The sequence below is a fragment of the Pararge aegeria genome, chromosome 3, assembly GCF_905163445.1.
Source record: "Pararge aegeria chromosome 3, ilParAegt1.1, whole genome shotgun sequence".
Lineage (NCBI taxonomy): Eukaryota > Metazoa > Arthropoda > Insecta > Lepidoptera > Nymphalidae > Pararge > Pararge aegeria.
In genome coordinates, this window is record NC_053182.1 from 9150203 (window position 1) to 9163271 (window position 13069).

Consider the following 13069-nt stretch of genomic DNA (forward strand, 5'->3'; position numbering starts at 1 on the left):
TGCAGCTTTTGAGTGGTCTCATTATACCTACTCATACGTCAAGTGATATCGTAGTCAAACGGTGTTAATGGTAGTGCAAAAAAATGTACCTGCCCCAACTGTTATTAATGATCCTTCAAAAATTTTTGGTACACAAATTTTTATATTACATGACTAGATTAGAAAAAAAATAAAGATTTAGTCATCCATAGTAGAGTAAAATAAGATATAAACTTTGATACCGCGTAACTAACATTATTAAACAACGCGTTATTAGGGACAGATAACAAATAATTTTCAAAAAACTTTTTAAGCTCATTTTGATCTAACCGGTAACACTCAGGATATTTTGCTCTATTTAAATTACATTTAAAGTTAACTAATATTCCTAACCAGGTTGTGTACAAAATCACTTAGGTACCTGTCTACTGGTATTGTTTCAACCGTTTCTGGAACATTATTAGTACTCATTGAAAATTTTACATACATATTATAGTACTTAATTAGATATAGCTACAGCTAAGTAGGAAAATCCTCAAATATACTCTATGTTATCTAAATATTCTTATCGATTTAACTTTTGCAGCACAAAAGCTTTAAGAATATAAAAAAAGAATTTCAAGAAATATAGTAAGAAATAATGTATTAAAATTCTAACATAACATACTCAGTAGGTAGGTACCCCGATAGTTTTTTCTGAAAGGCATTATGAGTATCCATAGGTGAGAGCTGTTATATTTTACAACCTTCTAGATGTACGAGGTCACAGACATCTGCCTGTTTATTTCAAATTAGATTGTCTGTAACGTATTAACAAAACATAATTTGTTGCGGACTTCAAATGATATATTGTATCTAATTAGCATAATATGCAAGTGGTTAATGTTATTAATGTTTAGGTATTATCTTGTTAATCTTTGCTTTAGGCAACTCACATGCAATACAATCATTATTTATTACTTACAAATAGATAACACATGCAATGACATTTCTCTACTATTCACCTGCCGCAAAGGATTTGGGATTTAATATCAAGTTAGTAATTGTATGTCTATCGACCTATTCTTAGTTCACGTCATTATGTTAATGAAGTAGGAGCTTTGAGTTATCCAATCATTTTATACTTACATGTAAGTCCTCTAATTTTCCTTGATCCTATAAATGCGACTAGATAGTGCATACGTCAAAAATATTAATATTTCTGAAAGTACAAAGGATACATTCATTTATTTAATTAATATCTACCTACCAAAAAATGAAAGAACTTGAAAAAGGAAAACTTATATTTAAATTTCTCCCAGGAATGCAGATTATGGTTTAAATAATCTAATCGTTATCTATACCTACTCGTACCTACTTATAATAAAACTGTAACTGGAAGATTTCTGCACATTTAATATATTTTTAAAATTTTAATCTGGGGATACTTTATAATCGATACTGAGTCCAAAACAGATATCTCGGACATAAAGGACTCTTTATAGATACTAGCAAGTCGCAAGGCATATGGTACTCGTACAACGATCGAATGCATGCGTACCATCCTACTGATATTATAAATGCGCAAGTTTGTGAGGATGGATGTATGGATGGATGGATGTAAGAATAGATGGATAGTTTTAATGTATATTTTACTATGGTTTTCTGTAAATTGGCTGAAATGTAACGATGGTTTCTAAAGATGACTTAGAGTTTTACTGGCGAACGCCGCGAAATGATTTATACATAAAAATAATGTACTACATGTTTAAAGTAATCATGATTATCTACAAAAGAATCCGTGAGGCTATATGTCTAACTGTTATGGTTAAGTCACAATAACTGTTTTTTTATAATTTTTCTTTCACAACACGGGTATAATCGTAAGATGTTGACATTCCTATCATGATAATAATCTTTATCCAAATAAATAGGTTTAAAAATATTAATTTTGATTAAATACCTGCAAATTCCTTTTTAAATTATTCAAATTGAACGTATCGCTTAGAAGTTGCGACGGGTATAGAAACGCAAAAACCAAGAAAAATGGAGCGGGCCTCCCGACCGCGAATAACATAGTTTGGAAATAATACTGGACCTGCGCTACAATTCGTTTCTAGGTTTTTTTAAGATATTAAAATCTAATAACCGATTCGGTGCACACGAAGTTGCGCGGGTTAGCTAGTCATAAAATATGTAGGTATTAGTGGCATTATTTAACAAAAGCTTTATCACTCTAACTTCGATAAATTAGTAACTTAGTTTTAAGATTACAAATATTGTTATCGCCATCATCTCACTACCTATTTTTCAAGTAATTTACGCATCATAAGTACCATCTATGGGCATACTTGAATGAAGATATTTTTTACTTTGACTTTCATTAGAATAATTGAAAAGCATATTATCCACCTCAGCTTTTTTTTATTTGACTTCCTTTCTTAAAATTCTCCACGCTGATCCAATGTGAGTTGGAGGGCTTGTGACAATATTGAATGTTTGTATTTTAGGCTCTGTGTACCCAAAGCCTAGCACTGTACTTTCAATGTAACACATCAAAAGTGTATAACAGGTCTCTGCAGGACTAAAAGCCTCTGCCAACGGGAGGGTTCTCCTATAATCGCTGGGCAGTCGAGTTGGTGAATGCCGAACGATCTCCGCGAGAACAGAAGGGTTCGTGACAACGGAATTCTCATGTGCCGTCACCACACGGCACCGTTGTAACACAATCACTCTGTTACAGACTCCTACTCCTTCTCCTATAATACTTAGAGCAATAAGTATCTAAGGCTGTTATCGTAGGACATGAAAACTGTGTAGGTAATGTTAATGCAAATTTCTGTCTTTTACATAATGTAAATCAGCTTCATATATTTAACGTTTTACTTTGGTATGCCAAAAATAGCTTAAGTGATTGTTGTTTTCCGGAGGTTCTACTTTTATCTTTTTATTTATATCAATACACGATTTTACATTTAAATAATTAAGTAATATGTAATTATGTTTATGAAAATAGTGTCTTATTATTTAGTTGTACCCTGCCACGCTTCGCTGAGGCACGTTTTTATGGAATGGTTGAGAAATGAGAAACAAAACAAAGAATACATTACAAATGTCAGCGAGTGTTATTCTAACTTTGGGCAGATGGCGCGGTCACTGGTACATCGATCGTTATAAAAAACTGTAGTTTCGCGATCGCGGATATGTGACTGATGCAAAAAATAGTTAAAAACCATCCTTGATGTGGATTATATATCATGGTAAAATTTCAGCTCGATCGGTGCAGAGCTTTTTGAGTTTTTGAAGCGTACACAAACCAACATAACATTTTTATATATATAGATTGGACTGCGATATTTTCAGAATACACTGTTTTCAGCGCTCCCCGCGGGTGTCGTACGAGGCGACGAAGCAACTATATAACAGAAAACGGACAGCAGCGTCCTCCGTGCTACTACTACTAACTTCTGCAATCAACAACCCGTCCGTACAGCGCTGTGATTATAGGCAAACCCTCCCGTGGGGAGTCCAGCAGTGGACTGTTATAGGCTTTCGACTAAACTATCTAGTTTGATCAACTTAACTAACTAAACCCTAGAAAGATAGCCACAAAAATAACACATAAATACTCATAAATATACAGATTAACACCCAGACACTGAAAAACATTCATGTTCATCACACAAACATTTTCCAGTTGTAGGAATTGAACCAACAGCCTTGGACTCAGAAAACAGGGTCGCTGCCCACTGCGTCAATCGGCCGTCGAAATTATTATTTGTTTCCGGCGGAGTAAAATCTATTATTGCTCTACTTTCCAATTTAAACGGGACATTTAAAATTATTAATAATAGACTAAAAAGCATAAATATTAACACAATATTAATTACGGAAAATGACACGATGGTTATTTTCGCGCGCCAAGGTATACAGCCGCATCTTATACAGCCTATATTCTAAATAAATAAAGGTATTATATAATAATAGGTTCTTATTTAAAAATTACTCATTATGAATTGGGAATAATTTCATAAGGTTCATTTAAGGAAATGCCTACTATTTTTAGCCGCAAAACCTCAGTGTTGGTTAAACAAAAAGGATCTGTATCCGGCTAAATTAAAAATTATCCATTTTCATACATACATACGAGTATAATTATTCGTCATCTTAGCTAAGGTGATCTTCGAGCTCGCTAAAAATGTCTAGAACTTAATTTATGCTACTCTCTTCGAGGCCCGATAATTTAGATATCTCCTCTTCTGTTAGCAACGTCTTTCATGACATTAGTTGACATTAGTAGATGTAGTTGACATTTTATTAAAGAATTATATTAGAATAGAATCAGATTACAAGCCGTGATAGCCGTAGCCGTGATATACCAGTGGGTAAGATGTCAGCTTGCTCAGATTGTTTACAATAATTTTGGGATATATAGTTTGGTAATTACTTACACAGAACGTTATTGATTTTGTTATCGTTTTCATTTTTGTAATACGATGAACGTTTTTGTTTTCGCTATCGTAATAGATGAACGTTATTGTTTTCGTTTTGATATCGTTTTAGGTATCGTTATGTAACAACAAGCTTCAATAGCCGTAGCCGCTAGGTAGTAGTTGGCTGGTAATACTTCAACCTCCTCTTATTTTTTTTATTTTGATTTTTGTGGTTTTTCGCTTTGGATTTCGTTTTCGCTATCTTTTATGTTTATTTACGATGAACGATTACGTTATCGTTTCCCATTGGTCGTTCCTATTGGTTTACTTATTTCACTTTCAACAATCTATACTTTCTATTATTCCTCCGTCTAAAGCAGTATTATACTGCTTTACTGGAGGTAAGTATCAAACAATTCCAAAAAACTAACGAATATGTATAAATATTAAGTTAAACTTACTCAAATTTTACAACTAAAATATTTAAAAAGTTACACAAAAGATGAACATATGCCGCCGGAAACCACCATTTCACGAAAGTGTAGACCGACTACAGAGTTGACTGTGAATCACGAATCGAAGCACTCGGGTCGGAAAAAAAATATCAATTGGATTCCCGCGCGGGTCTCTGCGAGGTAGCCTATCTTTCTAGGGAAAAATATGAACGATCTTCCTCATGAAGGTATGTCCCACTTTTCCGATCAAGTATAATTCCACTATACCTATTTCAATTATTTTTGATGGGCTACGTATAGCAAATCACAACCAACATATGTTTTATGTTGGTTATGATCGAAAAAATATGCATAGCAATTAAAACTTTCACAATACCACTTATCTCGGCCTTGCTTTGAATGATTACTTTATCTTGTAGCTGACGAGCCACTTAAAAATGCTTACAATGTTTTGCGGATCCAATTAGACGCCATTTCGTGGCGATTAAAGATAGCCTGGGTGACCATTGTTTGGTGTTGGCGATCGTGTAGGAAGCCATCGACGGCAAAGCGATCACTCACAAACTGTCAACTACGTAGTAATGAACGGTTCTTAGGTCAAACGCACACTATTAACCCATGTTCAAGTATCAGTTAGGTTATATCGGTTTCTCTAACAGAGTGGCATTTTATGTATTTTATTCGTGTAGTTTCATTTATAACGAAACAGGTTATACCGGCTGTTGGCGTGGTGACACACAGTGGGCGTTTTTTTTGAACATAGCAACACTTCGCAGGGCTTGCAAGGAGCACCTTCGTTTCTGTTCCGCACCGCTAGGATCTGGAATGCCCTTCCTACTAGCTACCACTTTCCCCAGTGCCTACAATATGAGTACCTTCAAATCAAGAGTGAATAGGCATCTTCTAGGCAAGCGCGCTCCACCTTAGGCTGCATCATCGCTTACCATCCGTTGTGATTGCAGTCAAGCGCTCGTCTATAAACATATAAGAAAAACTCCTGAACCTACATCCATCAAGCCGACGTGTTGGTGTTAAGCCTCATGTGCCTGAAATTACGCCCGCAACCAAACCTTCCAGTCAGGAACACAGCTGCTTGGTGTACGTGTGTAATACGGTACTGGTACCCTCCACAAGGTCTGTCACAAAAAGCTCTACTACTATTTAAAATGAAGCGGACGTAAAAGAGTTTGCGTTTCATAGAAGGTTTTAAAACAATCAACGTTTTCAGTAGGTACCTATATTGTAAAAAAACCTACTTTACAATATTTTCTAGATTTTTTTTAATGTTTTAGGCCTCCCAAGACGTCGGCATTTTTTCATGTTAATAAAATAAAATGTAAGTAGGGCTTGGACTTACTTTTTATTTTATTTACTTGTTAAGTCAACATTACAAGTATTTTACACTTATCCAGCTAAATCCGACCACACTTTGCTATGGCTCAGTCTGATATTTTATTACTGGGGAAGAAACAAGTGTTCTAGAGGTGTTTTTCAAATTAAAATTCAAACCTCAAGAAAAGCTTAGAATTTCTGATTCCTGATGGAACGTATACACCGAGAGTACATAAGAACACTTTAATAAAAAACTAAAACGGTGCAATATAGCACGAGTGTAAAAAAAGTCGAAAATGCCGAACGGGCTATTCATCCGAACGGGATATAGGTTAGCAAATATATTAAAAGAATTAAAAGATTGTATCGAAAAATTATCAATTATTTGCGCAGTTTTTTTTTTATATTACATAAAATATAACGCAGTTTTCTACCTCAAACCACTACTTATAGTGCGCGTAAGACCTAAGCGTATTCGTCAATATAGTACCTACTCCATCATGCGTCAGTTGTTTTATTAAATGTTTACTGATCAGAAACCTATTAAACGCTTAGTGTTAAACGACATGGCGACATTTTACGACATTTCATTAATTTAAAAAGTATTACCCCAATTAGCCTTACCATGCGCTTATTTTCGGAGCCTTTTCCCAGCCATGAAATCCTTCAGGTTAATACAGCTTGTCTGCCTTTTTCTCTGCTTACCAGTAACATTATAAAAGTAAATAAACATACTGATGCTTTATTTTATTTATTTATACACTTTATTTGTACACCACAAATAGGAAAAAAAAAAAACAATTAACACAACAAAAATAAACTTAAAAAGTAGGATACAAAGGGCGGCCTTATCGCTTAGTAGCTTTAATAAGTTTAATTAATCTTGATTCCGCGATTATGTCTACATACTTGAAATTACTGTTGCCCAGGGTGCTAGAAAAAATTATGCTAGTGTGCACACTATGTACCTAATGAAATTTTGCAGAACACTGTAGATGCTTCCACGGATAATAATAAACAATTGATACAAATTGTATGCGTGCATTTCGTCATGAATTAAAGTCCCATATCGCGTTACTATAATGTAACGAAATCCAAAATTATTTCCAATGCCCGCGTTAGTGACGTTGTGAACAAACTACCGGAAATTTATAATAAGTAAATTTAAATAAAGGAGAACAAAATCCTAAATATTTTTCATGTAAAATTCGGTTGGCAAGTTTATAAGAAAATAAGTTTTCTGTGCCTCTGTAGACTAATTTTATTATAAAGGTGTGCCACCTTTAGTACACTAATGTGGTATGGAACTAACAACGATATTTCTTGACGGAACACTGACGTGATATAAATCCAGTTTAAGTTTTCGTTTCGCGGCATCAAGAGCGGTGGTAATTCCACGTAAGCTTATGAGATGCCACTAGCCGATATGGCTCACCTCCATAAGAACCTTTGACCGCGCATATTTGGACAGTTACATCCCTTGTAATCAATACTTATAATAAAACTGTAACTGGAAGATTTCTGTACATTTAATATATTTTGAAAATTTTGACCGGCTGATGCTTTATAATCGATACTGAGTCCAAAACAGATTTTTATTTAATTTTTGTCTGTCTGTCTGTTTGTCTAGCCGGGCATCACGTGAAAACTACTGAACGGATTTAAATTAAATTTGGTATAGTGGTAGCTGATATTCCGGGTCAACATATAGTATACTTTTTATCCCAATGAACATCAAGTTTTTTCCGGGACAACGATCGTATGCGTACCATCCTACTAATATTATAAATGCGAAAGTTTGTGAGGATGGATGCATGTACGAGTATGTATGTATCAGCTAAAATGATGACAACTTACTAACTCAGTATACCACGTAAAATAATAGTGGGTATGTAGCTAGCACGACGATTATGATTCTAGCATCAGACCTATTCTAGCTTCTCGATTGACTCATACGCGGACGAAGTCGCGAGGGTCTTAGTACTATGGTTTTACAACTAGAAAAATAAATTAATACGAAACGAAGCAAACCTAAATACCTTTCAAAAGTAACCAATTTAATCTAAGATATAGACATTAGTACCCTTTCGATATCTTTACGAAAATCTTAGTTAAGTAAGTAGATACAATAAGAACCAACATTTTATCAATCCATATTTTAAGTAAGTATCCTTGCAACAAAGTTTAATTCAGATGTAAGTAATTATATTTGCATTCGTTACAAAATCTAAATATCCAAACGGGTATTTTACTATGTAAGCTTCTACTTTCGGTACAAATGAGATGTTGCAGGCCTTGAAAAGACGAGCTTTTGCAAAACACATTATCACTGACGTCCTCTGCCCGTAGACGGAAGATGCACACATTTAAATTGTACATTGGCTATCCCAAACATAAAATAATCTACAATATCATAAATAAGTATCTAATATATTGGTTTTTGTTAGCATATAAAAAGCATATAAACCTTAAAAGGCAGTTAATTTATTGCAATATTGCAATTTAATTTTTCATTCTATACCATTATAAGATAGTTTATTATAGAGGACACGTCCCAAGAATGAGTATTATATCGTAGTAGTGTCTATAAAAAGATCCATAGATAGTCCAAGATATAATAATGGTTTATATTCATTAGTCAATGCCTCGGAAAATTTTAAATGGGTACATTTTAAAATAGGTAGGTAGATACGTTAGTACCATAATGCTGAATTTAGTTGAAGATCAAGATATAAAAAGTGTTCATGTAATTACGAAATAAGCACCACTCAGATTACTGATGGACTTTTGGGTCCCTAGGTGCTACAGCGGCAATCTGGAACCAGAAATTTCTGTTTTGATAGACCTCTACTCAGGGAACATGACGAAGGGATTCGCGGAGTCGCTGTAGACAAGTGTCGCATGACTGTGAAGTGTGGAAATGACAAAACACCTATGTCCAGCAGTGGGCTACCATCGAATGAAATTATACTTAATGAATATGGTGATGAAAAATGATTAATGAATAGTTTATTTGAAGCAGTTGCAATACATTTATTAAAATACTTTGCAATGAAGTTACAAGTTGCACTGGTTTACCAAACTAGTGAAAACAGTATCATCAATTATACCGTATATTAGTAGGTGTATACCATAGGCGTAACACCAGAAGTAACTTAAAATGGACAAGTGATTAATGGTGTAATAAATCTCGATTTACCTATATTGACTAAGTAGGTAATAAAATAAAGCTTCCGTACGAATGGAATACAGAATCTATCCAATTACTCAAATATAGCACGAATTATAGTTTTTACTTTCATATTCTTCATTTTTAAGATTAAGGTAGTCACAATAGATAGATAAAGGAATGATAATAAAAAATCGTTAATAACATTCAAGTTTGAAAACCAACTTTAATGTGTTCATTATGAACATTAAAAATATAGTTTTTATCAATAATCTGTAATTTGTCTCCCTGCTTACATTATTTAGTAGGTAGGAACAGGTAAAACGTAATAAAACTAAAATTAAATCAAGTCATGTAAACCTTTTGGCTGACAAGTCCACCTTAAAAAATGAAATTATTAAAATGATTAAGTGAAAATATTCTGATTAATGGTCTCCACTGACCCGGAGGAAAATACGGTGAACTGTGATTAAGTTTTTATAAATATTCATTATCAATTTTATATACCGCTCGTAATATCCGTCCGAACTGGTCCGTTTTCTCTTTCGACGAAATCGTGCAAGTGCAGGACAATAAATCAGTAGTGTAAAGTTGCCTTAATTTACGCTCATTATTTAAGTCGTATGTGCAATTTGCCGAGGGCTAATTGTATTAATTAATGCCCATTAAGTTTTGATGCGACGAAACTTTAGTGCTTATATCTTACTGTATTTCAAAAATGTTTAAACGCTTGTTAACTGAACACCGGCAACGGTCACTTTGAAAAAGGTGTTATGGTTAACTGTAAATGTTTTGTGCAGCGCAAAAAAGTACCTGTATCAAATAACTCACTTCCTTTATTATATAATGTTTGTAGAAAAAAGTAAACCTATCCTTGAAATTGTGAAAAAGACTATAAAGATAGCAACCACTACTCACGATCTCTAATACAGTTCCCATTAATTTACATTGAAATATAAAACCTACTTTAGTGTTTATTCCAATGTTTATCGGTGTCTACTTAGTTTCAGAATAAACACCTATTGAAGTAGATTATGTGTTGCCTTATTACCACTCAGTCGGTTGAATTATTTATACGATGATGATCCGAATCGGTTACTGGATGGGTGATAAACTTTCGGGGTCTTTATTTGGACTTTTTTCTTGCGTACCTCGGAGAGCTGCTAAAACCCCGCAGATCCTTTTCTACCGTTGCTTCTTATTATGCAACAAAATGTTCACCTTAAGCTGCCAATCGTACAAGGATGACCGTGGTCGCTCAGGTGTGACCTCGGGGATCAAGTGACGCCGTCGGTTCCGATATTAAAAATAATAACCCTGAATAATTGAATTTGATTAAGGTGGAAATGCTTTAAAAATTTCACTCTCTCCCTCGAATGAGAACGTGATGAGGCTAATTAATAAGTATACATTGGGAAATTAATCCACTTATGTTGAACAAATATTCTACTTACTGACTAGGGTAAATATCCCTAGTCAGTAAGTAGAATAATTGTTAAATATCAGATCCTGAATTATCCCAGAATCCTGGATTATCTATTTCGGAGCTAAATATCAATTCCACCTATTGATATGTAGAATACCTGCATAATCATCAAAATGTCTCCAAGCCAAAATAGGTTCTTACCTAGACTTACCTACCTAAGAAACCTAGAGTTGAACCTAGTAGCTAGGTATCTAAGCAAATCACTGAATTTACTATGTCCATTTATATCTTTGTATATCTAAATACAACGAGGTAAACATCTTGTACCTGCCACGATGTGTGTAGTTTAAGTGAAATGTTGTAGGTACAGGTACCAGCACGTGTTTGCGATGTGGCAAGGTAGAAATACAGCGTGAAGCAAAGCTGCTATTGAATGCAATTAGCGATTTTGCACAGCGCTGTCGGCGCAACGGCGGCGATGACGATGGACGAGCGACCGTTAGCCACGGGTCAGATGGTCCACTCACTTGGACAAGTTTACAACATTCGTGTCCAACAAGCATTCGTATCTTCTAATTAACAAAGGGTATAGAGCTGTATGTCTCGTTGGTATTTTAGTACTCTCGTTTGGATATCTAGGTACCTATTGTGTTCTGTCAATTCCCATTACCAGAGTAAAAAAATAATGTTTGTCTATCCCGTCCTTTTTTGTGCATGTTAAGCGTTTGGTACCAGTTAAAATTTTTAATTAACTCGTGTAATAATCGTAGAGGCCCGTATTGGAGAAGTGTGAAGGAGATCATATCCTCTGCCTAACAGTGAGACTATAATGGGCTGAGGATGATGGAGCTTTGAGGAGTAGGTAAAGTATCAAAACCATTTACAGCTTCGTCCTTTATCTCGAAACAGACATCTAATTGAGTTTTCTTGTTTTTAGTTAGGCTATTTTATTTCGATATGAATTTTATAAATAAAATAAAATAAAAATAAAAAAATTTATTTAATTTTATATCGGCATTAAAATTAGAACATTAAGCTACGTTAACATTTCGCTAGAACTTAGGATTCCTAGGAATTAGATGACTTGAGCTAGGCTGTGGAAAAGCTTATGTCTACAACTGTACGGTTTTAATTATTCCGCCTAGAAAAGAGCATCGTTGTCAATATTGTATCGGAAAATGGACGTTACCTACCATTTGCTAGAAAGCTGCCACTTTTTCTCTCATTTATGTTTATGCTAAGGATTATATTACTAAGTTATCTAAGTCCTAAGTCGTGGTAGGTACAGTCATTGCCGTGGTCATTTGGGCTGCGGCCGCAGCTCGCCAATCCTCAAGGCGGGGCAGTAAGCATGCCCATTGGTTACCGCCAGAGCGTGACAACACTCATTGGACATCCATACAACTAGTGAAAGTGACGACTTCACCATAACACCTTGCGCAAAATAATTACCTATTATGAGGTACATGGGTCAATCGCAAGCAAATTACATAAAACATATTCTTTTGTTTTTGTTAGTCTTGTTTGTACAATTCGACTTGACTCGAAGCTCTATAATGATTGCGTCTGGGCCTAAATCTACCTTTTAGGAGCGATGATACAATGATGTCTATAGGGTGACTGTGGGTGTACCTATGATCGGTGAAAATGTTTTACAGCCTTAGAACCATGAATAGGCGGATAGGTAGGTACCTACAGTTTACAATTCAATTGTAGAACTTTCTTCAAATTTACCAAAGTACCTTTAAATACCAAACGTACTAAGGTACCTAGTAATATAGAAAAAATCCAATTTAATGGCCGAAATACCAACTTAGATTAGAAAGAAAGATAGTGTACTTTATTGTAACACCAAGAAACACATACGATATTAACTTAATGACACAATTTATTAATAGTTGCACAATTTATTGCTAAAAATCTCTTCCAGGCTACCTAATAGCAGATGTCAAGTGGGTGAACAAAAAAAATTACAATTTACATGCCTCTTTCTATGTACATAGGGTATATACCTACTCTGTAACTCCTAAAACGGTGTTACTGTATAGAGGGAATACTTACCTATATAGGTAGGCGCCTACCTTCCTATCTTAAAAGAACAAAGAACCTTGAGGTCCAAAGGTGCTGAAATGGTTCACCCTTACAAGAAAGCTTAGGGTTGATTAGCATAGCCGGCAGTCTTGAATACAATTTGAGCTTATCAGAAAAGTCTCAATTTTAATGCATGAAAAGCGGTGATAGCCTAGTGGATTGGACTTCGGCTTCACTTTCGGTAGGCAGAGATCGAATCCCAGCA